General features: G+C 32.8%; 1 protein-coding gene across 2 annotated transcripts in view; it reads left to right on the top strand.

The window, feature by feature from the left end:
- SPAG16 (sperm associated antigen 16) overlaps nt 1-25,877 on the top strand; it is an 860,968-nt gene that overhangs the window by 723,271 nt on the left and 111,820 nt on the right. The window lies entirely within an intron of this gene.

Raw genomic sequence — 25,877 nt, forward strand, 5'->3', positions numbered from 1 at the left:
ACCCCACAATCCCACTACTAGGCATATACCCTGAGAAAACCATAATTCAAAAAGAGTCATGTACCAAAATGTTTATTGCAGCTCTATTTACGATAGCCAGGACATGGAAGCAACCTAAATGTCCATCAACAGATGAATGGATAAAGAAGATGTGGCACATATATACAATGGAATATTACTCAGCCATAAAAAGAAACGAAACTGAGTTATTTGTAATGAGGTGGATAGACCTGGAGTCTGTTATAGAGAGTGAAGTGAGTCAGAAGGAGAAAAACAAATACCGTATGCTAACACATATATATGGAATCTAAGAAAAAAAAATGTCATGAAGAGATTAGTGGTAGGACGGGAATAAAACACAGACCCACTAGAGCATGGACTTGAGGATATGGGGAGGGGGAAGGGTAAGCGGTGACGATGTGAGAGAGTGGCAGGGACATATGCACACTACCAAATGTAAATTAGATAGCTAGTGGGAAGCTGCCACATAGCACAGGGAGTTCAGCCCGGTGCTTTTTTTTTAGGGAGGGTGAGAGGGAGGGAGATGCAAGAGGAAAGAGATATGGGGACATAAGTAAAAGTATAACTGATTCACTTTGTTATAAAGCAGAAACTAGCACACCATTGTAAAGCATTTATTCTAATAAAGATGTTTTAAAAATAAATAAATAAATAAATAAGATACTGTCAAGGAAAAAACAGGAAAACATGATAATACCAATATACAATCCTTAAAAAAAAAATAAAAAATTTTCTCCCTGGAGTAACAGTTCCTAAAATCTACAAAAGCGGGCCTGTGTGATTCTGTTTGGTTTTATGAAACCATATGTTAATTATGTTATTGTGAATCACTAATTAATCTCCTATATTGATGAGTATAATAAATTATCTTTTTATGATATCCTTGATATACATAGAATCATATAAAAGGCTATAATTTATTAGAAACAATGCATTTTAGTCTATATGTCACAACTGTCTAATGTAAGAATAAACATTTATACATATCAGTTCCTGTTTGAGAGTTTATATTTCAATGTCAGTACTTACCTTCAAGAGTTTGCCAGTCACATACAATCAATGTTTATAGGCAAATAATTTTCTGAGAATTTTAATGAAAAAATATATCTTAAATTGTGTCATAAATATCAAGCAGTATGGAGTTTGGATCGGCACCATAACACACAGTATCTTCCTGTTTCCATAGCCCTTTTCTGTGGATTTTCTCATCAGACTCATGATCTCAGTTCAGAGTTCTAGCATTTTCACTGCCTCCAGTCAATGTGTGAATAGGAATGAAGAAATTCTCAAATATTCCCAGTCATCTTGAGGCTTAGGTCAGTTTTTGCCCCAAAGTCACTTATCAGATAGAAAGACATGAAATTATAATGTGATCAGCAGTAACGTTTCTGAAGTTCAAATTTAGAACTTTGGCAGCCATTTATAAATTATTTGATAATATAATTTTAATCATAATGCTTTGTGTATCACACAAACTGTTACTATAATGGCTTTCTTGTGAATCCACTGAATCAGTTATATATGTGTAAGAAATAAAGAAAAGCTTTCAGATTATTAAATATATATATATTGAAAATAAATATTTAAATTGAATATATTTAAAATAATTACTTTTTTATATACAGTATCATGGGTCAGAATCCATATGAAGATTGGAGCCATGTCTTTTAAGCAGCTCCAAATGCAATTATAAATAGATATAATTGGCATTGGGATTTAAAGCTTACTTACTAGTGTGTAACTAATTAATAGAATTTTCAGCTCATTCAGCATATGACTTCTTCAATGATAAGCTGAAGTTCTGAAAATGAAGACTTAAAATGACTATGCCTATGATTTTAAAATTACTCTCTGTGTTTTCAGAGAAATTAAGAAACTAAGCATAGTACCTGAGACTCTGATATGAGGCAAAGTAAGGTTGTAATATGATAAAAATGATCATAGGTTAAAATACTGGTAGAAGAAACAATTGTTATAAGTGAACTCTTATGCTACTAAAACATTACAGAATGTAATAAAAAATTAATTTTTAGAGAACTTTTCAAAATAGTTACATGAAAATCTATTGCTATTTTGAAGTTTGTCATGACTGTCAGTGCTTTATTGATTTTCAGTAAATAATAATGTTGAAATTCTTTTTTTTATCATAATGATCTTCCCTGCTGACTGACTTAGTGGATTTTATCATTAATCATTTTCCATATTCAGCATATATTTTTATTTTGGATTCTAAACAATAAGTTATGTTTAGAAATTTCTGTAGTCTTATCCTCTCTACCTCTTCCCCCAAAAGATGACTTCTTATTCCAAGCATCTTTTTCTAACTCTAAATTTCCTTAACTATCTTCCCAAACCTTAAACTATGCCTAGACATCTTTCAGTTTCCTGGCACTAATGGGTACTTTTCTTGGGTTCCAATGTCCTTGAACTAGTATTGTCTGAATCTGCATTCTAAATATAAATTATGCATGTTCCTCAAACACCACCTATAAATTTCTGCTTCTGTATGCTGTTCCATAATTGCCACGTTACTGCACAGGAATATTATTCTGACTATACAGCAACATTCTGAAATCATGGATTTAGGATGTGTATAGATTTTTGTAGATTTTTAAAGTATCTACCCTATTCTCAGCTCATTTGTCCTCCCTATATCCTACAGTTCCCTGATTACCATGCACTTCTCCACCAACATTTCTTCCCCCAATCTCTAAAGACAACTCATTTATCTTCAGCCAAAATGCCTTCGGCACCACCTTCTTCAGGGCTTAACTTAATGATATATTTCTATATTTTTTCAATTGGATGTTTAAAAGAGGAATTTAAAAAATAGAAGTCACTGAGCATATTTTCTCTATATAGTCAAAATAATTAATAATATATTGCCTGAAAGCTTTAGAGAGAAACCTGGACCATAATCTGGAGCATTTTTTTTCATAAAAAAAAAAGTTTTGGATTTAAAAAGAACCTATTCCTCACACATAAAGAGGATATTTTTTTATTTTATAAATTTTACTGAACCCAAGTTCTAGTGTGTACCTAAGGAAACATCTGACCATCTACTGATAATATCTAAAGATATTTCAGGTTAACTCAAGCAAACATTTTTCAGTTCTTTAAATTAGGGATTCATGTCAATATTATATCATATTTGACATTTGTACTTTTTTATCGAATTAGAGCACTAAGTAGAGGAAGTTTCTTTAATTTACCTGATATGTATTCACATATCCCCCAGCACACTTCAAAGGACCTAAAATAAGTTTTGAATGAATAAGTAATTAAATGCATGAATTTGCAACTTAGAAATCATATGTTCAGTTAAGACATTCCATGTACAGATTTCCAGTATATGTCCCCATTGTATGTGTATTTTGGTTTTTTCCATGCTCAGTAATCATTTTGTATGCCTTAGAAATTCCCAAGGAATTCACATCAACCATGTGTTTCCTAGGTTCTGAATTTCCTTTTAGTACCCTCAAGGAGGCACTCTGCTGACAAAGGGAAAAATGAGAGTGGAGGTCAGGAGATATATGCTCTATTTCTAGCTCTGCCACTAACAGAGGTACTTTGGACAAATACAAACTATTGGACCCCATAGTTTACAAACTCATAAATTAAGAGGACAGGATGCTATTTAGCTTAGTAGCTGTGGCAGATTGTATTTTTCCTAAGTGGTCACAACAGTATCTCCCATCCAACTTGCTCTTCTATATAATGTGTTCTTGACATCCCTCCCCCTCAAGAGGTGAGGTCTAGGGTCCCTCCCTTTGAATCTGGGTGGGCTTGAGACTCACTTGTTAACTAACAGAAGTGGCTTGGTCAGAAAAGGTGATGTAATTCAGGATTGTTTTCCTGAAACATTTGCCCTGGAGCCCTGAGCTATCCTATAAGCCCTTGCCCGCCCTGTGACCATCATGCTTTGAAAATGACCAAACTAGATGACACAAAATATCATGAGGAGAAATCCAGCCACCCCCAGCTGCTCCAACCTCCCATTGTTTCAGCTTTTGCCAGTCTCTGACTGCAGCTACATGAGACACCCTAAGCTAAAACCATTCAGCCAAGTCCTTCCTGAATGCCAGATCCACAGAAAATGTGAAATATAGCAGAATAATTTTTGTTTTAAGCTGCCGTGTTTTAGACTGATTTGTTAGGTGGCATACAGTGGCATCCGTGAGGTTAGAGAGAACTACTTCATGCCACAAACTGCTTCTTTATTCTCTGAAAAAAATTAAATACTGCCTTTTTAGTTGACTACCTAAATGTTTTCAGCACAGATATATTAGTTAAGTGCCTTGAATTGTTTCAGGGAAATATGCTATGACAATAATCTTGTTTATTAGATCACGGACACTTTAAGAAATAGAATACATGTTTTAGTTGAATTAGATGCAATTCCCAACACATCAACACAGGAGTAGAATCACATGTAAATTATAATTGAAAATGTCATTTCCAAGGGCTACAGACTGGATGTGTACAGCCTGCTTCCTACTCGTTTGTTGCTTTCAATCCTGGCCTCCCTGAATCTTCATCAGTGAAATCTGTTAACAATTTCATCATGTATCTCAGAAGAGTCATGTGTTAAGCCTGCTTTAGATAATCTATTCCATCATGGAAAAAAAAGTTAGAGTTTTCTAAGATCTAGTAGTTTATGTTTTATTTTCTGTTTTTAATATATTGCATTGATGTGGCTTTCTCATACATTAATTGTCTCTTGAAGGATATAACGGTCGTATTTATGAATGGATTCTTCATGCTTGCCAAATATCTTCCTGATAATAGATGTGCAATAAATATTTAATAACTGAATAAAAGCCTATAAGAAACAATGATTAATTGTAGTGTGACATTAAAAATTAATCACACAGAATATATAGTTATTACACTTCGGTCAAGAAGATACAATATAGTTTGAAACACTACTACTTCAACTAATGCCAGGCCACTGTGTGCAGCTATAGCTCTATAGCAAGCACCAGACTACGTTTCTGGGAAGACAAACACATTTTAACAAACCAGAACTGAAATAAGAGAGCACCTGTGAAAGATTCAATATCATCTTAGGACAAGAGTTCCAAAATGACATTTAAAGACCTAGTTTTGAACAGAGGGCTCAAAGGACCAGACAACTGAAAAACAACTAGAATGGGAAAGATAGACAGATGAGAAAAAGAGAAAGGGTGAGTAGGAGATCACTTTAAAAATGAATCTAAAATCCACAATTCCAGAATATTTGGAAAAAATAATATGAAAGACAAGCAACAAAACATACAGATAAGAAACAAGAACAGCTGATACTAAAGAAAGATCAACAAGAAATCACAGAAATGAAATTTATAGTCATTAAAATTTTTTTAAAAGATGGTATGAAGAAATTCATCCAGAACACAGCAAAAAATGTAACAAGATGTAAAAATATTGAGAGGTACAATATACATCAAACAGTGACAGAACTAAGAAGTTGAAGTTTCATTGACTTGGAAAGTATTTATTGAGTACCTACTATGTGCCAGGCACTATTCTAAGCACTTTATTGGACAATGATAAAGCAGACAAAAAAAAAAATCCTCACTGGATTTAAATTTTAAGCAGATAAGGCAAAAAATGAACAAATAAATATATAAGATGTAGAAGTAATTAATATGATGAAGAAAATAATAGGGTAAGAAAGTGATAGAGACAAGAGTAAGATTTGGGATAAGATGGTCCGGGAAGGATTTTCTGATACAGTGAAATTTTTGGAGGGAGTGGAGCAACTTGATGATGTAAGCCTTGCAAATATCTGGGAGAAAATTGATCCCAAAACACAGAATAACGAAAAGTAAAAGTTTTGAAGAACAATAAAAAGTCCTGTGTGGCAGACGAACAATATTTGAAGACATGATAGGTAAGAATTTCCAGAGCTGAAAAAAATATGAGACCACATATTGACAGGGCCCTCTGAAGGCAAAGAAATATAAATTTACACTTAGGCACACTGTGTAAAACTGAAGAACTTGAATAATAAAAAGAAAAAACCTAAAAGTTATCAGGGAGAAAATTCAGACTGATTATCCACAATGAAGTATCAAATAAAGGACAGGACACTGCAGAATTATTTTGAAAGTGATGATGAAAATACTGTAACCTAGATTTTTATAAAAATAGAAATATATTTTTATTCAATAGTGAGAAGAAATTAAAGATTTTTTTAGCATAAAAGGTAGAATTGTTTACCATCCACAGATGATACACTAAAAGAAAGAAGAAGAAAAAGGAAAAGAATAAGATATCGGAAACCACAGTGCATGTAGAAATTAATAACATATCAATAATTCAATTAATTACTGAAAAATGTTTATATGAAAAAGTAAGACTAAAACCATTGACAATAACATGATGAAAAGTTAAATCACATTATAGTTTGCATTATAGTTAGCAGGAAAATTAAAATAATGAAAAAAGCACTTAAACATTTTTTTATAATTTTAAACAGACACACATGAAGTATATGAGTAATGTATAGTAGTATTAGGACTAAAAAGTCTTGTTAAAAGATTAAATTATCATAAATATTGTTGACTTAGGTTTTCCTAAATACTATTTTGGAACAAGTAGCTTTAGGTACTGTGTTAGTTATAAGAAGACTAGCTATGTTACAGTAACAACTAAACCCTAATTTCAGTGGTTAGGACCAATGAAAGTTTATTTTTCACTCATGAAAAGTTTGATATATATTAGTTAACTCTTTGGTAGCATTCCTCCAGTGATGATTCAGCAATTCAACCTACATTCATTTTGCAGCTCAGTCATCTTGAAATTTGCTTGCAGGTACAAGGTTAGGAGAAATCAGGGTCAGGAAAACTCACATCCTCTCTTGAGCACCTTAGACCAGCAACCATACATCACTTTCACTCACACACTGTCATTGACAAGAATTATTCACATGTCCACAACCAAGTACAAGGAAGCCTGTAGAAGTAGGTGCTCATATAGATATTTGGTAAGTGCTATCTCTGCCACATTCATTGATAGCTATTTATCATTTTATGTAAAAGGGTTGAATATGTTTTGGACAAATGAATTTCAGAAAAAGTTAAAAAGAAATGAGTTTATTCAATGGGGAAAAGTGTATCAATAGAAACCATTCAGAGGGGGAATATTGTGGATAACTAGGAATCTGAAACTACTGAAGGAAAAATATGCCACCTTGTAAGTCTAAGGCCAGTACTAACAGAGATCAAGTTTGATTTGCAGTAAAGCAAATATAAATTTCATTTTTAATATATTTTATATTAAATATTTACTAAGAATAGAAAGTCGATGAATGGGTTCACAAATTCTCTAGTTAATTACTGTTTCCTAATCTTAATCACATTGGAATAAATTTAGCATTTTAATATCAGTTAAAGGAAGAAAACAAGTTAAAATCTATCTTATTGTTATAAATTCACTAACTTTTTGTAAATTAGAAAACAATGCCATTTAAGTTTGCAGAAATATATAAATGGACAAATATTAAAGTTTAAAAAGATAAGCAGAGTTTAAGCCAAAGGGCTTTTTGCCATGTTTTCTCTTAAATAGGTTGCATGATTCTCTCAGATTTTGATTCATCATTTTGATGATTTGCCCCATTTATTAGGTTGGAAAAATATACTAATATCATATTAAAAAGATAGAAGCTTGGCTCTAAACTACCATTACCATTAAAAAAATAAAATATTTTTTCTTTTGGTGTGTACATAAAGCACTATTATTTTAGCAGATCAATTGAGTACAGTTTGATAGAAACTTTAAAATACCCCCTTATCCTTTACTTAGAGCATGTTTTGTTTTAAATGCATATTCATATGTCAAGTTACAGTGCAGATTATTGCATTGTGAATAAATACTTTCCAAATCAGAACGTGGGTGAGTATATTTTGATACACACACATATGCATGGGTGCACACATACACACACACACACACAAACACACTTTCTCATGCTTTGAGGCCTAAGCAAATTTAGGACTACTGTGTATAGAGAAAAAGAAAAAAAGTCACTGCAAAATTAGAGACATGTAGTCAATTTCAAAAATTTTTAAAATAATAATCAAAGGGGAAAAAAGACTAAAAGAAATTAGAGTTCTTCCTTTATTTTCACCTTTATTTCTATGTTATAAAAAAGAACTTATTCTGAAAATATTAAGTAACCATCATGACCAAGTACTATCAATAAACATTATTAATGAACATTATGTGGTTACAGCTCATTGTGTCAAAACTATACATATGTAAAAATTAACTTACAAAATTATTAATCAGTAAAATTCATGTTATGTGTTATGGCTGAGAATGCACATTATTGAATTTTGTGGTTTCCTCATTTATATATTTCAAGAAGGGTGTCATCCCATGGGCTCACTCTATGTCCAAACAAAGGTACTCCTCTAATGTTCTTGCTTGCTTTGATTCATTGCTTCAGATGTATTCTAGTATCTGTTTGAATCTGTTTTTCAATTCAAGGTTAATCAGTTCATACCTGAAAGCACAAATTGCTAAAAAGTAGGGTCTAGGGCTTCCCTGGTGGCGCAGTGGTTGAGAGTCTGCCTGCCGATGCAGGAGACACGGGTTCGTGCCCTGGTCCGGGAAGATCCCACATGCCGCGGAGCAACTAAGCCCGTGAGCCATGGCCGCTGGGCCTGCGCGTCCGGAGCCTGTGCTCCGCAACGGGAGAGGCCACAGCAGTGAGAGGCCCGCATACCGAAAAAAAAAAAAAAAAAGTAGGGTCTAAGTAGCCAAATAGATGTTTATTTCTGCCTGCAAAAATTTTTGAAGTAAAACACTGATAAAGTAGCATAATGCCTTTAGTTAACTTATTGTTTCCCTTTAAATTCTTATTAATTACATCCAAATAATAATCTTAAATGAATTGATTTGGTGTTTTAAATATGATTATCTTTCTTTTACATGGATGATTTTAAAAGATTTCCACTCTGTAAGTAAAATTTTATTATGTTTAGGTCATAAAAATATTATCAGAAGAATATATTTCCCATATTATAGACAAAGTCTACCAAAAAGTTAAATTCTTTGTAATTTTCTAGATGACATCTATTTCCAAAATGTGGTGTAGGTTGATGGTACAAAGAACCCTAGATTTTCAGTCAAAATCCTGAGTTCAGGGCAGGTTTTGACACTTGTTAGCCTGGAGAATAATCATTTAACCTCCTGCATTTATAAAATGGGAGGAAAATGCATTTTAATACACATAGTACATTCTTCCATTACCAATGATAATTATGTTTGTTGCTTTAACATGATGCAGTGTGTTATTATATGAAAGTTACTAGTATGAAATAAATCATCAGTGAAGCATTATCAATATGATCAGTGACTATCTGGCATCCTTGTCTCTCCAGCACACCCACTTCCTTCTTTGGGAAATATAACTAGCTCTTTCCATAGGGAACACATTTTGTGTCTTGGAGACATTCTCTTATTCTCTTGTTCTTACTTTCTTGTCAATAGCAAGGGAATCAGTCTGGACCCAGTGTTTTTCTAACATAAAGAAATGCTTAACCATTTTAATCGTGAATACCCATATATCCACAACATTCATTCCACAATTAACTTTTTACTGTATTTAATTTATCCATCGATGTAGCCTCCCTATCCTTATATTAATGCATCTTGTTTTCTGATGCAGTTAAAATTATGTTGCAGATGTTATTACAGTTACTCCAAATACTTCAACGTGTATATATATATATATATATATATATATATATATATTTATTTATTTATTTATTTATTTATTTATTTATTTAACTAGAGTTCAGTTTTGCACAAATCTTAAGTGTACTATTTGCTGACTTCCAATATATACACAAAGCAATGCAACTTAAACCTCTATCAGATATGGAATGTTATTATCCCAGAAAATTGTTCTCTCAATCTCCTTCTCACTTAATCTCCACCTACATCCCTCAGGAGCAACCACTGCCCAGGAATTTCTAAACCGCAGACTAATTTTTGACTGTTGTAGAACTGCAAATAAATGGAATCGTTCATGTAAGGTTTCCTTCATTCAGCATAATGTTTATGGAAATCATCCGTGTGTATCAGCAGTCCATTCTTTTTTATTTCTGAATAGTAATCTGTGGTATGAATTTATCACTTTGTTTACCAATTTCCCTACTGACGGACATGAACTCTTTTTAGTTTTTGCTATTATGAATAAAGCTACTATGAACATTCTTGTACCTAGTCTCTTTGGGATGTGTTTTCACTTCTCGTGCTTAAGTACTAAGAAATGAAATGTCTAAATTATAGAGCTGATATAGGTTTAAAAAACCCAGGCTCTTTCCATAGTGATGGTATAATTTTACACTCCTGTTAGTAAACTGTGAAAGTCCAGTTACTGTACCTCCTCACCATCATTTGGTGTTGTGAATCTTTTTAAATTTAGCAATTCTAGAGGATTCATATTAGTATCTAATAGTTTTAGTTTGCACTCCCCTGACGTCTAGTTATGTTGAGCATACTTCCATGTTCTTACTGGCATTTGTATGTTTTCTTTGGTGAAGTATTATTCAAATATTTTACCCAGTTTTGATTGGAGTGTTTGATTTTTTTTATCACCAAACTGTAGAATTCCACTATATATCCTGGATATCAGTCATTTGCCAGATATATGCTTTGGAAATATTTTCTTCCATCTTATGGCTTGCTCATTTATTTTCTAAACAATATATTTTGGTGAGTTGAAGTTTTGCTCTTGATGTCTAAATTACCATTTTCTTTCTTTTATGGCTAGTGCTTTCTATCTATCACCTGTCCTAAAAACGTGTTAAACTCCAGAAGCTTGCAAAGGTATTCTCCTTTGCTTTTTTCTAAACACTTTCTTCTAAACACTTTATAGCTATAAGGTAAAAATCTAGAATCCATCTCAAATTAATTGTTCAGTATAATGTGAATTTGGGTGAAGGATCTTTTTTTTTTTTTCTGTTTGTTATCTAATTCCAGTGCCGTATGTTAAAAATCTTTCTTTTCCCCATTGGTGTTCTTTGGTGCTTTTATCAAAAATGAAATATCTGTAAAATTGTGGGCCTATTTCTTGTCTCCCTATTTTGTTACATTGATCTACTTGTCAATTCTTATGTCAGTACTATACTGTGTGTTCATTAATCTAGCATTAGTGACCTTGAAGTCCATAGTAAACGTGCTCCAGAGTTGTTCTTCTTTTCAAGATTGTTATGAATATTCCCTTTTCTTTACAGTTCTATATAAATTTCAGAATCATCTCATCAATTTCTACCAAAAAAAGCTTGAGGTAACTGATTGCTATTGTATTGAATCTATAGATTAATTTGGGGATAATTGACATCTTAACTATATTGTATCTTGCAATCCATGAACATGGTATATCTTACAATTTATGTGATCTTTAATTTTTCACAGCAATTTTATAGTTTTCAACATAGAGGTCTAACACTTATTATTTTAAATGTATTCTTAAGTCTACTATATACTTTCATGCTTTTATAAATAAAATTTTTTCTTAGTTTTATTTTCCAACTGTTTGCTGCTAGTATAGAAAAATATGATTAATTTTTGTACATTTAGCTTATATCCTGTGACATTAGTAATTTCACTTTTTAGTTGTAATGGTTGTTTTGTAGAATTCTTGGGATCTTCTACATAAACAATCATGGCATCTGCAAATAGAATTTTCTTTATTGTAGTGGGTAAGAATTCCAGTAAAATATTCAATAGAAATGATGTGAATTTCTTTGTTCCTAATATTAAGTTAAAATATTCAATATTTTACCATGAAATATGATGTTACTTGTAGTGTTTTAATAAATGCTCCAGTTTGTATCAGGAATAGTGTTGAATTTTGTCAAATACTTTTCTCTATCCATTGAAATTATCATGATTTTTCTCATTTAGTTTCTTAATGTGGTGAATGATAATGTTTGATTTTTAAATGTTAATTCTGAATTTGTAAAGACAAACAAGAAAAAAACATAATCATGATGCATCATTATTTTTATATATTACAGGATAATTTTAATAATATTCTCAAAGGATGTGAGAGACATTAATCTATAGTTTTATGTTTTGTGAATTCTGTATTGTAGTTGTGTTACCTTCATAAAACCAGTTGGGGAGTGTTCTCTCTTCCTCTATTTGATAAGAGGGTTTGTAGGATTGATGTTATTTCTTTCTTAAATGTTTAATAGAATTCAGTACTGAAACCATAAGGGCCAGTAGTTTTCCTTGTGAGAATGTTTTTGATAACAATGTATGTACAATAGATGTAGAGTTACTCAGATTTTATGATCCATTTTGTTTCAATTTTTGTAAGATTTTTTAATCAAGGAATTTACCTGTTCATCTATGTTGTAAATTTTGTTAGCATACTACAAATCCCTGAGACACTGTTTATTACTTTTCAATCTTTTTAGTTTTCATTCTTTAATTTAGATTATTTATATTAGTCTATCTTCTGTGATCTTCCTTTCTTCAGTCTTCTCTTACTTCAGTCATCTGTATTCTGCTATTGATTCTATCTAGTGAATTTTACATTTCAGATATTGTACTTTTCTATTATACAATTACAATTTGGTCTTATTTTAATAGTTTCTCTTCTGAGATTTAATTTTTTGTATTCTATGTAGGTATATTTTCTTTTATGCCTTTGTGCATAATTATTATAGCTATTTTAAACTCCTTTCCCAATTCCAACACCTGGATCATCTTGAGACTGTAGTCTATTAATGTTTATTTTTTGTTAAGATTGGGTCACTTGTTTCCTTTTCTTTGTATGTTGCGTTATTTTGGTTTGGATTTTGGATTTGCTTAACAGTAGGTTGTAGATACTCTAAATTCTGTTTTGTTTTATTCTGTTTTACTCAAGAATGTTGATTGCTTTTGTTTTAAAATGAATTTTATTGGATGAACTCAAACTACAAAGTCTGTCTCCCCTAAAAGTGGCCAACAACTCAAATCTCAGTTCAGTTGTTTTAACTGTAGCTGAGTTGCTTGGAGTCACCCTTCTGCATGACTGATTTAGGGGTCAACCAGGTATTTGAGTGGAGTTTGTATACATATATGAGGTCTTCCACTTTCTGGCTCTCTTCTTTCCTGGCTGTGTGCACGCAGGCGCATGCACCACCACCGCCACCCCTGCATACACATAATTTAATTAGATATATTAGACCCAAATTCTGTCCTTTGGTTCTTTGATAGTACTGCAGGTTTTTGTATTAGTGTTTTAATGCCTATCTTGCAGACTGGGGCTTCCTTCTTGCTAAAAGTAAAGAAATGGTTAACATATCCTGAGCCATGTCCTTCTTCTCAGTATTCATTCTCCTTCACTATCTGCCTGTTTATTTATTTATTTACTTCACTCCTCAGTGCCTTTGAGTAATTGTGTGTGTGTGTGTGCTATCTACATTTATTGTTTTGATAGGAGAAATCCCAAATCAGATATCCCAGAATGTATGTTTGGATTTATTTTCTAAGTGAACTTCTGAATTATCCAGATGAAGTATCTACATAAAAAGCCAGAGAGTGTGTCTAAAGCAGTTCTTCTTTTGACCTAAACTTTCTATTATGAAAGTTCAGGGACAAAAGATAATTTTTAAATCCCTTAATTGAAGAATTGTGCCATATTACCAAGACTACATAATTTTTAATGTTTGAAGGCAAAGGACTAAAATAAATTTACTTAGCAGAGAATTAAACTATTGTGATTTAGAAACTAAAATACACTAATAAATATTTACAATGAAGATTTTGTTCTGATTATTGGGCAGTGTTGTCTTTTATATCGATACAAGATGTAGACAAAATCTTAGCCCATTACCCCAGGGACAGAGGAAAGTACTTTTGAAAATTTTTCTAAAATCTACTTAGTTTCCATTATAAGCCTCTGCCACCAGGTAGGGAAGTTAATTTCAGTCATTCAGCATCTTCACAGTCCTTTTCCTAGGGGTTATTTCCACATTCTAGAAAACTTATAGGTATCAAAGGACAGAGAAAATTATTTAGTCCTTGGACTAATGAGAGAATCACAATCTAGCTCAAAAGGATTAAGATTGTAAGGTGGATAGGAATTGGAGGTGGGAAGGTAGACAACATCAGTTAATACTTTGGAAATACCATCTTACCACATATATTTGGTGGTTATGTATTTTTTTGATATTCAAATAAAAGTAATCTGAATATTGTACCGAACTGACTTTTCATTTAGGTGTTCATTAAATAACTTTTTTCTAACAACTTGAAAATAATAATCAGTATATAAATATATATGTACCTGTATATATAATTACAATCGAGCTTAACAGATTATATTTTATTTACCTTATTTATAAAAGTTTTGCCAAAGGGGCTTCCCTGGTGGCAAAGTGGTTGAGAATCCGCCTGTCGATGCAGGGGACACGGGTTCGTGCCCCGGTCCAGGAAGATCCCACATGCCGTGGAGCGGCTGGACCCGTGAGCCATGGCTGCTGAGCCTGTGCTTCCGGAGCCTGTGCTCCACAACCAAAGAGGCCACAATAGTGAGAGGCCCGGGTACCACAAAAAAAAAAAAAAAAAAAAAAAAGTTTTGCCAAATAACTTGTTTCATGAGAGACATCTATTCAATTTTTATGCAAATATCAACCAAAAAACATTGACAACATAGGCTCTTTCTCTAATCCAAGACATAATGCTGAATTATGGGACAGGCAACTCTATAAGTAGGAGATTGTTTTGTTTTCATCATGAATAAAGGAAAACTTTCAAAGAGTTTTATTTTACTCTTTCTTAGACACTATATGTTAATGTCTAAATATTAGACATTAGATATACGAAATATCCATTAGATAACCTAATGAATTTATCATTTTTATCCTTCTGTAATTTTCATTTCCAACTACTTTGTTTTTAAAATATGCCTTTATTTATTCCAGTATACTATGTATTCTATGCAAGAAATACTTCTCTGAACTGTCCTTACCATGAGAAAATATAATGTTCTAGGAAGTAAAAGGGGAATTTTAGAAATGAGGATAGGTAAACGAAAACTTTTGGAGTCAGTTTTTTGAATGAATTTCCATGTTTAAAAGTTGCTATATTTGGAAAGTCTCTTAATTTACCTTTTATAATATAATTGATTTCAGTTTGATATGCACTTGTTAATTTTTTTGAAACGTTTCAAGTACTTTTGAAAACAGTAGTAGTCTGTCTTTTATTATTATCTTAACAATAGTATATTCCTGTTTCAGTGACGAAGAAACAGCTGCTACCACAGACTGAAATAAACTTTCCATGGCCCCTATGCTATATGCAAACTGGTCATTTAATTTTTTCTTAGGTTGATGAAATTTTGAAAGAGTCTTTTTAAGTTAACCAAGATCTTAACACTATGTCATGTCAAAGTGGCTGTTTTTTTCTTGCATCACATTGCAAAATAATCTTGGCTGTTATACTTCCAGGTCTCAGGTGTTGAGTCAATAGCAGCTATGGAATAGATCAGAATTACATTACAGCTGCACAGCTACAAACCAAGGCCAATCCAAGATCTTTCAGGCTTAACATTAGCATATGGACAACTCCTCAGCACTTGCCAGGAAAGAGGGTTCATTTGGGAATTTTGAGGTAAATTCCCTCAGGATTACTTCTCCAGATGATTTTTAACTTTTATAATGCAAGTAGAAAGGCATGTTAAAATAAGCAGTGTTCAGTTAAAACAGAGAACAATAACACAGACATTTGTGCCGACATCTTCCAAAATTGGCCATTTTATAAAGAATTGTATTTTATTGTATTTGGTTTCTACTTGCAAGCTCTTGGGGAATATTTAGTTCACTGGCATCCTTGTAATAATTAAAGTAGTTATAGAATCAGGTCTATGAGGAATTTATCAACACTTTTGAATCTATACTTAAAACTAAGCACAAAGTGGCCTCTATCAGAATTAGGAACAAGAAACTGAGTTGCAAAACATTTAAACTACAGAAATGTGCATGGCTGTCTGGACTGTGAAAACCACCTCCTGATGGTGTTTTCTGCGTGATACCTCTCCCTAACTGTACTCTCAGCCATATTCCTGAAATCCATGCTTCTCCTAATAACCAAATGGATTGGGGGGAAATCAAATCAAATATCTCAAATCAAAACCCCAAAACGGTTTACCATTGCATCTCGAATTAAAAGCATCTCTGAGAGCTTTTGTGACAGCATTTCCTTCATGGACCTCATCTCCATCCACTCCTGTCTCTGCAGTCCAGATACACTGGTTGCACACGCCAAGTATATTTCTTCTGTGTTTGCTAATCCTTTTGCCTAGGATGCCCTGCCCTTGCCTATGAATCTTGCAATGACTTTTCTTTTTAATTAATAGACTTTATTTTTAGAACAGTTTTAGGTTTATTTAAAAAATGGGCAGAGAGTACACACGTACTCTCCCTCCACTATTCCCCCACACTTCCACACTCCTTTACACAGTTTTCCCTATTATTAACACCTTACAGTACCTTTGTTATAATTAATAAACATATCGATGCATTATTATTAGCTGAAGTCCATAGTTTGCATTAGGGTTCACTCTTTGTTCTATACACATGTTCAACTTGTGTTATGTGCTTTTGTTTTCTATTGTTACAGTAGCACATAGAATAGTTTCATTGCTCTAAAATTCCCGTGTCCTACCTATTTATTCCTTCCTCTCCCAAACCCTTGACAACCTCTGATCTTTTTACTCTCTCCATAGTTTTGACATTTCTATATTGTCATGTAGTTGGAATCAAATATTATGTGGGCTTTACAGACTAGCTTCTTTTATAGTAATAGGCATTTAAGTTTCCTCCATATCTTTTTATTGCTTGATAGCTCATTTATTTTTATTTCTGAATAAGATTTCTTTGGGTGTACCACAATTTGTTTACCTCTTTACCTACTGGACAACATCCTGGTTTGCTTCCTTGTTTTGGCAATTATGAAAAAAGCTGCTATAAAACTCTGTGTGTAGGATTTTGTGTAGACATAAGTTTTCAAATCCTGTGAGTAGATACCAAGGAGTATAACTTCTGGATCATATGGTAAGAGAAGTTTAACTTTGTGAGAAAGTGCCAAAACATCTTCTAAAGTGCCCATACCACTTTGCATTCCCACCAGCAATGAACAAGAGTTCCTTGTTGCTCCACATCCTCATCAGCACTAGCTATTGTCAGTGTTATGGATTTTAATCATTCTAATAGGTGTATAACAGTATTTCATTGTTTTAGTTTGCAACTCCCTAGTGACATAATGTTGACCATCTTTTCATATACTTATTTGCCATCTGTATAACTTCTTTGGTCTGTGCAGATCTTATGCCCATTTTTAATTGGGTTCTTTGTGTTTTTACTGTTGAGTTTTTGGACTTCTTCATATATTTTGGATACAAGTCCTTTATCTGTTATGTGTTTTGCTAATATTTTCTCACAGTCTGCGGCTTACTTTTTATCCTCTTAAAATGTCATTCACAGAGCAGAAGTCTTTCATTTCAATGGAGCCCAACCTATCAACTTTTTTTTTTTTTTCACGGATAGTGCTGTTGCTGTTATATCTATAAAAAATAAACACCAAACCCAATGTTACCTAGATATTCACCTATATTATATTCTAGAAGTCTTAATACGTTTTCATTTTACATTTAGGTCTATAATCCCTTTTGAGTTAGTTTTTGTGAAAGTTCTAAAGGATTTTTATAGCTCCTTACTCATTTGTATTCTCATTTTATTGTCATCCTTTCAATGAGACCTTTCCTGAACATACTAGCAGTAGCAGTCCCTCACAACAAAAATCACTGACTAACCCACTATCCTGCTTTTCCCCTAGCATTATTGTTACCTAAAATCATATTGTCCTTTATTATTTGCATGTTTACTTTCTTTGTCTAGAATGTAAGTTCCATGGGTGCTAAGACTCAACCCATCTTGTCCAGTGCCTAACACAGTGCTTGGAACGTATTAAGGACTTGGCAAATATTTGGTGAATAAATGAATGAACAAGAAATACACTTAGCCAAACTCTCAAGCACATCATGAAATATGTTAAAGACCTTGACCATGAGTGCCTTTATAATTAACAGGGACAGAAAATTTACAGGAATTAAAAAGGAGCGTACAGAAAAGGAATCAAGATTAGAACAAAAGTATAGCTATTTTGTTTGCTCTGCCTGTAACATATATTAAGCCCTGATGAATCTAGAATATGGTTCACAAGAAGAATTTGACTTAGGAAAATCAAATGATTTGCATGGAAGTGTTTAGAGTCCCTGGTCAATTGCCAATAAACTTTATTTTTGGACAGTATTTATTTAATCATTTTGAACAGTCAACAGAAGATGCATATAGATTGCTTCTCCTTTCCACAAAATGCAAATTAGTTCTAACTAATTTTAGCTGAGTTTCTATTAAGCAAATAATGGAAAAGAGTGTATTGATAATCTGGGTTAGATTAAATGATAAATTATTGTATCTTTCTTCTACAAGGGGAAGTAATTATGTGACACAATCTTTTTATACAGACCCTCTACTGAATATTAGAACAAACCAAAAGCCAAAGATGTTTCATAATTATTTTGCTGGCTGCTGATGGGCCATCATATAAAGATTTCTTGAGTTTTCATAGTATCTCTATCAGATTTGCCTGCCATAGACCAGGGATGAGTGCCTGGAGTAAACTATAGTCATTATCATCACAGTATTAATATGTCTGTTGGGACTAACTAGTTCTCTATCACTTGAATCTTTCTGGTCATTTTGTATAAAACGTATGGGTTTTGTAAAACCCATAAAAAAGAAAAATTAAAATTATTTTGGTCTTTCCTACTGAGCCTTATTATCGGTGGTTCTGCAAATGGTTATGGAGGAAGTCAGAGAGAAATATTTATTTTCCTGTATTTTGATAAAGCACATTAGATTCAACAGTACTTGTTCGACAAACTACTATCCAACTATAATGGCTCAAAGCACTGTGGTGGTTTCCAAGAAATATGTGATACAGGTTCTTCATTCTGTCTTTTTGGAGAAATAGGATTTAGGTATTTAAAAATTAGAAGTATAACACCAAAAATGCTTTTTAAAAAATACCTGCCAAATTATTTCACATTTTTAAATTGAATAACTTTTCACATTTATTATTTTATTCTCACAATAATTTTTGAAGATATCATCAATGGGCAAAATAAGATATACAGAGGCTAAATGATATTTACCCAGAGTCATTCAATGGTGGGTCTGGGACTGGACCTAAAGCTGGATTATAATCATCGTGAAGACAAAAATTGTGTTTTATCTGTATACTAAGCATCCACAGTGTGTACATCAGAGCTGGCACGTTGTAGTCACTGAACAAAAAATTTGCTCATTAAATAAATCTAGAACTTGAGTTTCATACAATGGCATGCTGTTTAGTTGATTATGCAACTCCTGGTTGTACAGGTACTGTTTTGTATTTGTCTTAGTTTCTCCCATTTTAGCATTAGTGGTTCACCAATAGTGGGTGCTCAATAATCTTGGATGATAGGCAGAATATTATGGGTTCAAGCCATTCATCAGAATAAAAGATAGGGTTTACTAGAATTTTCAAGAAGGCTTTATAAAGAAAAACTACTTGAATAGAGTTTTAAGGAGTAGATGGGAGATGGAAAAAGGGGGAGGCATTCCTAATGGAAAATGATGTAGGAATCATCATACTATTCCAAGACTTAATGTTTTATCTTCCTGAGGCCAGAAAGAAGAGCTAATGTAACTGAAAAATAAGGGAGTGGCATTTGTATTTATTCTGAATGTAAACAATGGAGAAATTAAGGCTTAACGGATACAATGAGGAAAGACAGCAAGAGTCTGAAGAGTGTGTGTGTGTATGTATGTGTGTGTGTGCATTCTTCATTGTGTATTTATGTGCCATTAAATACACCACTAGCTTCTAGATTTCTGCACTAATACACACCATGCATTCAAGAACAGTATAGAACTTTTTTCCTGTTCTATTCAGGAGTAATAGTTTCTTTGGAAAAGCAGGAGACGGCTACATGTAAATGTTACTAATTTATTTCACTGAAATTTGTGATTCAACAAAGTAACTACTCTGATTACCTGACTAAAATTTGGTGTCTTGACTTTAATAAAATAGAAACAATCCCTAAAATTGAATTTAATAAACATTTGCCAGATTTTTCACTTATAGAAAGAAATAGAGTGCTATTATAGATACAGCCATTGGACATTTGCCTTTCGATAAGACATCTTCTGGGAACAATTAGAAAATCTTTAAAAATCCACTTTAAGTTTGAATTGTAACAATGGACATTTTTGTTCTATGGGTATCCATGCAATATATAGACAGTAAGACAAATTTGTTTCAGTTTAAACATGGAAAATCCCAAGTAACTAGTATATCATAGTAAAAGAAACTGCCTAATATGGTCTTTCTGAAGAGAAAAGGCATTAAAATTTTTTATTATAAAACATTATAACATTAATGAGATTTTTTAGAGAAGAAAAAAAATCATACAGTCTAATCCCACCCCCAGATATAATAATTTATTTCTGTTTTAGTTTTTTTTTTTTAATCTTTAGAGATATGCCTGTTCTTTGCATGGTTACACTAGCTAGATTGTGAACATAGAATTATATGTGTGTGCACTAATGTATCTATGTGTATATGTTGCTTAAATAAATCACATTAGCATTTAATTAATTAACTGTCTACATCTTCTGAAGCATACATTTTTATTTAATGCAGTAAATTTAGTATGCATTTGACTTTGCAAAACTATTTCAATCCACTCTACACCAAACTACAAATTGTAATGCCATAAGAATTACATTGCATGCATTTTGTTACTTCAAACTGTTGGTTGGAGGGGAGGGGTAGTAAAACATATGCCATGTAGCTATTAGAGGAGATTTTTCTCAGGTACCTCAGGAGAAGATTTTCATTCAGGAGAAAATAATTGCAACAAAGAAAAAGTCTGCGAGAAGAATGTATCTCAAGCACTTAAGCTGAAACCAGAATCCAAATATTGACCTCTGAGGGGATCTCTTATCCTCTATTTACTTTAAAATTAGCATTTGGTAAAGAAGCTTATCCTGAAATGTTTGCTTAAGGACAAATCTCATTTCCTGATCAAGATCTTATAATGAATTAGTGCCAGAGATAGAACTTGGAAGAGAGAAAAGAAAATGTTTTCTGACTTTCAGATACATTATTATCAATATGTTTAGTCTCATAGTTTATCTCCTCACATTGGACTCTAAACTCCTTTAATATGAGAACTCTGTCATATTCATTTTAGCGTCCCTCAGAGAGCCAAGCACAATATCATGCATTTAAAAATGTATTGAATTAAATAACTTTCCAAAGGAGTCTACTTATCCATAAATATTCAATTGGCAAATTAGACTTGAAATGATAATGTTACTGAACGTTGGCTGCATCTTAACAACTGCTCTATTAATTCTATTTGCATAGTCATTGTTCAAGTATTTTAGAGTTCAGAGCTTCCTTTTGGACCATAATCCAAACATATTTAAAAAGTAAAAATGAAGTCCTTCGCTGGTATTTTTGACTTTCGTAAGAATTGTGATATTAACCCTGTTCGTTGGTAAAATGAAATAAGTATCTTGGGATGTGAATTTTCTTTCTGTCACTCTCTGCTTATAACATATTACACTTAATATAAAACCGAACTCCTTGGGACTTCCCTCGTGGTGCAGTGGTTAAAAATCTGCCTGCCAATGCAGGGGACATGGGTTCAATCCCTGGCCCGGGAAGATCCCACATGCCGTAGAACAACAAAGCCTGTGCACCACAACTACTGAAGCCTGCGTGCCTAGAGACCATGCTCTGCAACAAGAGAAGCCACTGCAATAAGAAGCCCACGCACCGCAAAGAAGAGTAGCCCCCACTCACCGCAACTAGAGAAAGCCCACATGCAGCCAAAACTAACTAATTAACTAGATAACTAAATAAATAGAAGCAATGGGATTAAAAAAAAAAAAAAAAAACAACTCAGAATGGCACACATGAGCCTCTGTGATATGGCTCCTGACTACATGTTCATCTTTATCTCCAAATAACCTACCTCTTTCTGCTTATCATGCTTCAACCATATTAGTTATTTTTCTGTTCCTAGAATATCTCAACTCTATGACATGTTAGGAATGTTTATTTGATTTCCCATCTGCCTGAAATGGTTATCCTTTGATTAGTCCCATGATTGACTCCATAGTCCTGCAGGGCTTGGATTAAATATCCCCTTTTCAAGGAGATGTTTTCTGACCACCTATCTAAAATAGCTTCCCACCAGAATTGTTTGCTGTCACATCACCTTTTTATTTCTTTCACAGTTCTTATCACAATGATAATCATATTAATTGGCTATTTTCTCCAACAAAGTGTAAATTCCATGAGTATAGGGACTTTTTCCTACCTTTTCCCCTAATATACCTACTGTGCAGAACACAGTGCCTGGTAGACGGTAAGAACCTGAATACATATGCCAATATTTGCTGCAAAAATGTAATATTTACTATCTTAATATAAGCAACAAATTAATTTGAAGAGTGAAGTGTAATTCTGATGCTCATTTACATTTTTGTCTAAATCCAATTGCTAGTTAGTATTCTACATTGTGAGTTAGCCAAACTGTATTATTATTTCAACAATTGAGACTCTGAGACATACAAAGTTAGGAGATTTTCCCAAAGCTAATGATAGGGATGAAAAAAAGAGATCTGTGCACTTTGTTTTTATTCAGAGAAGAAGTAACTAAATTTGTTTTAATTTTTTTAAAAATGTAGATAGATATCTTGTGATAACAAATATTTCAAATTCCATATCTGTATAGATTTTAATAATTAGCTTGGGCAAAAGTTCATAAATTTGAAAGTTAGAAAGTTTTTACTTCAAATGAAAGACAACAATAACTTCAAACAATATACTGAAAGCTTATTAAAATAGATCCTAGGAGACCAAAAAAAAGGAAAGAACAGCAGAACAGCAGGATTTTGTTTTATATGAATTTCATTGAGCTTAACAAGCTTAAAGGTTAAACTTTGAAGACTTTTCACTATATATGTGATTCTTATAATATCTATCCCACTTCAAATGAAATCAGTGAGAATAAGTTTTATATAAAATAAGTAAATTTATGATCTTAATACACAGTGCTATAGAATATTGACAATATTTCATAGAAATGTTGAACATTTCTGCTTTTCTTTGAAAATTTTATATCATACTGTACCATTTCTGTCCATATATTTTTAAAATTATAATTAATATTTACCAATTTGACTTTTTAACATGATACAAGGTATGGAATAGTGTTAGCCTTCTTTTGCTTAAGATAGATGGACTGTATCAGTGTAATATTGTATTTCAGCTACTATTGTACTGATAGATCCTATATATGGTTAAAATATAAGACTACCTGAATGCCTTAAATAACTTGATACTTTCCTAAGGAACACCATGTTTAAGAAAAGCTTATTTTCTGGTAAATAAAATGAGGAAATATGAAGGAGCAAAGATGAGAATTTTCAACTTTCAGTTATTTCTTTTAAGCTCATACTTGATTTGGGGTTTTGCTAAAGTGCATACATACAAATCCCATTTTTCAAATAGAATAATTTATTTCCTTTGAATGTTTCTGTTTCAAAGTAAAGGAATTGAAGTTTGAAATAGCTGTGTTTCAAACTTGAGAAAACAAGTTCAACTAGTGAGAAACTACTACATTTTGACCAAATTGTGGACTGTGATTATAAACATTACTGTAAGCAGTTCAAACACTATTCTTCCTGTACCATGTTTTATGCACCTTTGCATATTTCTTATTTTAAAAATGGTACTTGACTTCTTTTTCCATCTAAGATAGAGGAACAGTGACTGAATTTATGCTCCTGCCTGAAACAATAACAGGAACAACAACAAAGATAATTCAGACAAATGTATGACACAGCATTTTCAAGGCACTGGAAATCAGACAATGAAGTACAGTGATCCCAGAGAGATGATAAACAAATAAATTAAGCCCTACATTTTCATCAGCTTACTGCCTTAGAATTTCTAGGCCACAACTCAAGGAAGGAGAACCCATGTGGAATTTGGTGAACTCTAAAAGGTGGGTGGAAATAAGAGTTTAGGGATATCAAGCCTTCCAGAATTCACAGAATAGAATTCTAGAGAGAAAATAGATTTACAGGGAACTCCAGAGATTTACATAGGGTAAACATTCGTCAGAGTACAGATCAGAACATGCATATAAGGAAACTGCATGAGGATAAAGAATCATCTGAGAAGAATGGAAAGAAGTGTTCCCATTACTTACACAGGGTTAGGAATAATGCCTGTTTTTACCAGCCAGACAGAAAAATCTCAAAATTCATGGGGCATTAAGTATTTAGAAGGACTTGTTTCAATGGTAGAAAATAATTACAACTAGACTAAATGCTGTTCTGATTCAGATTAATAAATATTAAAATCAAAACCCAAAAGGATTAAATTATTTCCAGGTAACTTAATTGCATCCCAAAACAAAGCTCAAGAATATTTGTAAGAATTATTTTAGGGCTTCCTGGGTGGCGCAGTGGTTGAGAGTCTGCCTGCTGATGCAGGGGACACGGGTTCGTGACCCGGTCCGGGAAGATCCCACATGCCGCGGAACGGCCAGGCCCGTGAGCCATGGCTGCTGAGCCTGTGCGTCTGGAGCCCATGCTCTGCAATGAGAGAGGCCACAACAGTGAGAGGCCCGCGTACCGCAAAAAAAAAAAAAAAAAAAAAAAAAAAAAGAATTATTTTAATGTCTAACATTTAAGAAAGTAATATTCACAATGTCTGGCATTGTGATCAAAGATAACCAGACATGCAAAGAAGCACAAAAACACACCCATGATTAGGAGGAAAAAAATAAAACCAACACAGGGCTGATACAGATGCTAGAAGTAGCAGAGAAGGACTTAAAAACATTTCTTGTGACTGTATTCTGTATTTTCAAAATTTTAAGTAGATACATAGAAGCTATAAGAAAGAGCCAAATCCAAATTTTAGATATAAAAACTACAATGTCTGAGATGGAAAATAAACTGGATGAGATTAATGGAAATTTATATGGGGCAAAAGAAAAGCATACTGAACTTAAAGACACAGCAATAGAAACTATCCAAAATAATGCACAAACAGAAAGGATACTCTATTGACCAAGCATTAAACAGATCTGGGACAATTTTCAAATGGTATAGTATACATGTATTTGGAGTCCCTAAAAGAAATGGATGAGGAACAGAAAAAATATTTAAAGAAATAATTTCCAAATTTTTTCAAACTCTGATGAAAATTAAAAGCCCATAAATCCAAAATGCTCAATGTACCCCAAACCCAAGAATTATGAAGAAAACGTAACCAGTGCATATTATATCAAATTGTTCACAAAAAAGAGAAAATCTTAAAAGCAATGAAAAAATAAAACACATTATAAACAGTATAGAAAAAGGAACAATACCTAGGAATAAACCTACCTAAGGAGACAAAAGACCTGTATGCAAAAAATATGACACTGATGAAAGAAATTAAAGATGATACAAACAGGTGGAGAGATATACCATGTTCTTGGATTGGAAGAATCAGCATTGTGAAAATGACTGTACTACTCAAAGCAGTCTACAGGTTCAATGCAATCCCTATCAAACTACCAATGGCATTTTTCACAGAACTAGAACAAAAAAATTCACAATTTGTACGGAAACACAAAAGACCCCGAATTGCCAAAGCAATCTCAATAAAGAAAAACGAAGCTGGAGGAGTCAGGCTCCTGGACTTCAGACTATACTACAAAGCTACAG

This window comes from Kogia breviceps, chromosome 2, assembly GCF_026419965.1.
Source record: "Kogia breviceps isolate mKogBre1 chromosome 2, mKogBre1 haplotype 1, whole genome shotgun sequence".
Taxonomy (NCBI): domain Eukaryota; kingdom Metazoa; phylum Chordata; class Mammalia; order Artiodactyla; family Physeteridae; genus Kogia; species Kogia breviceps.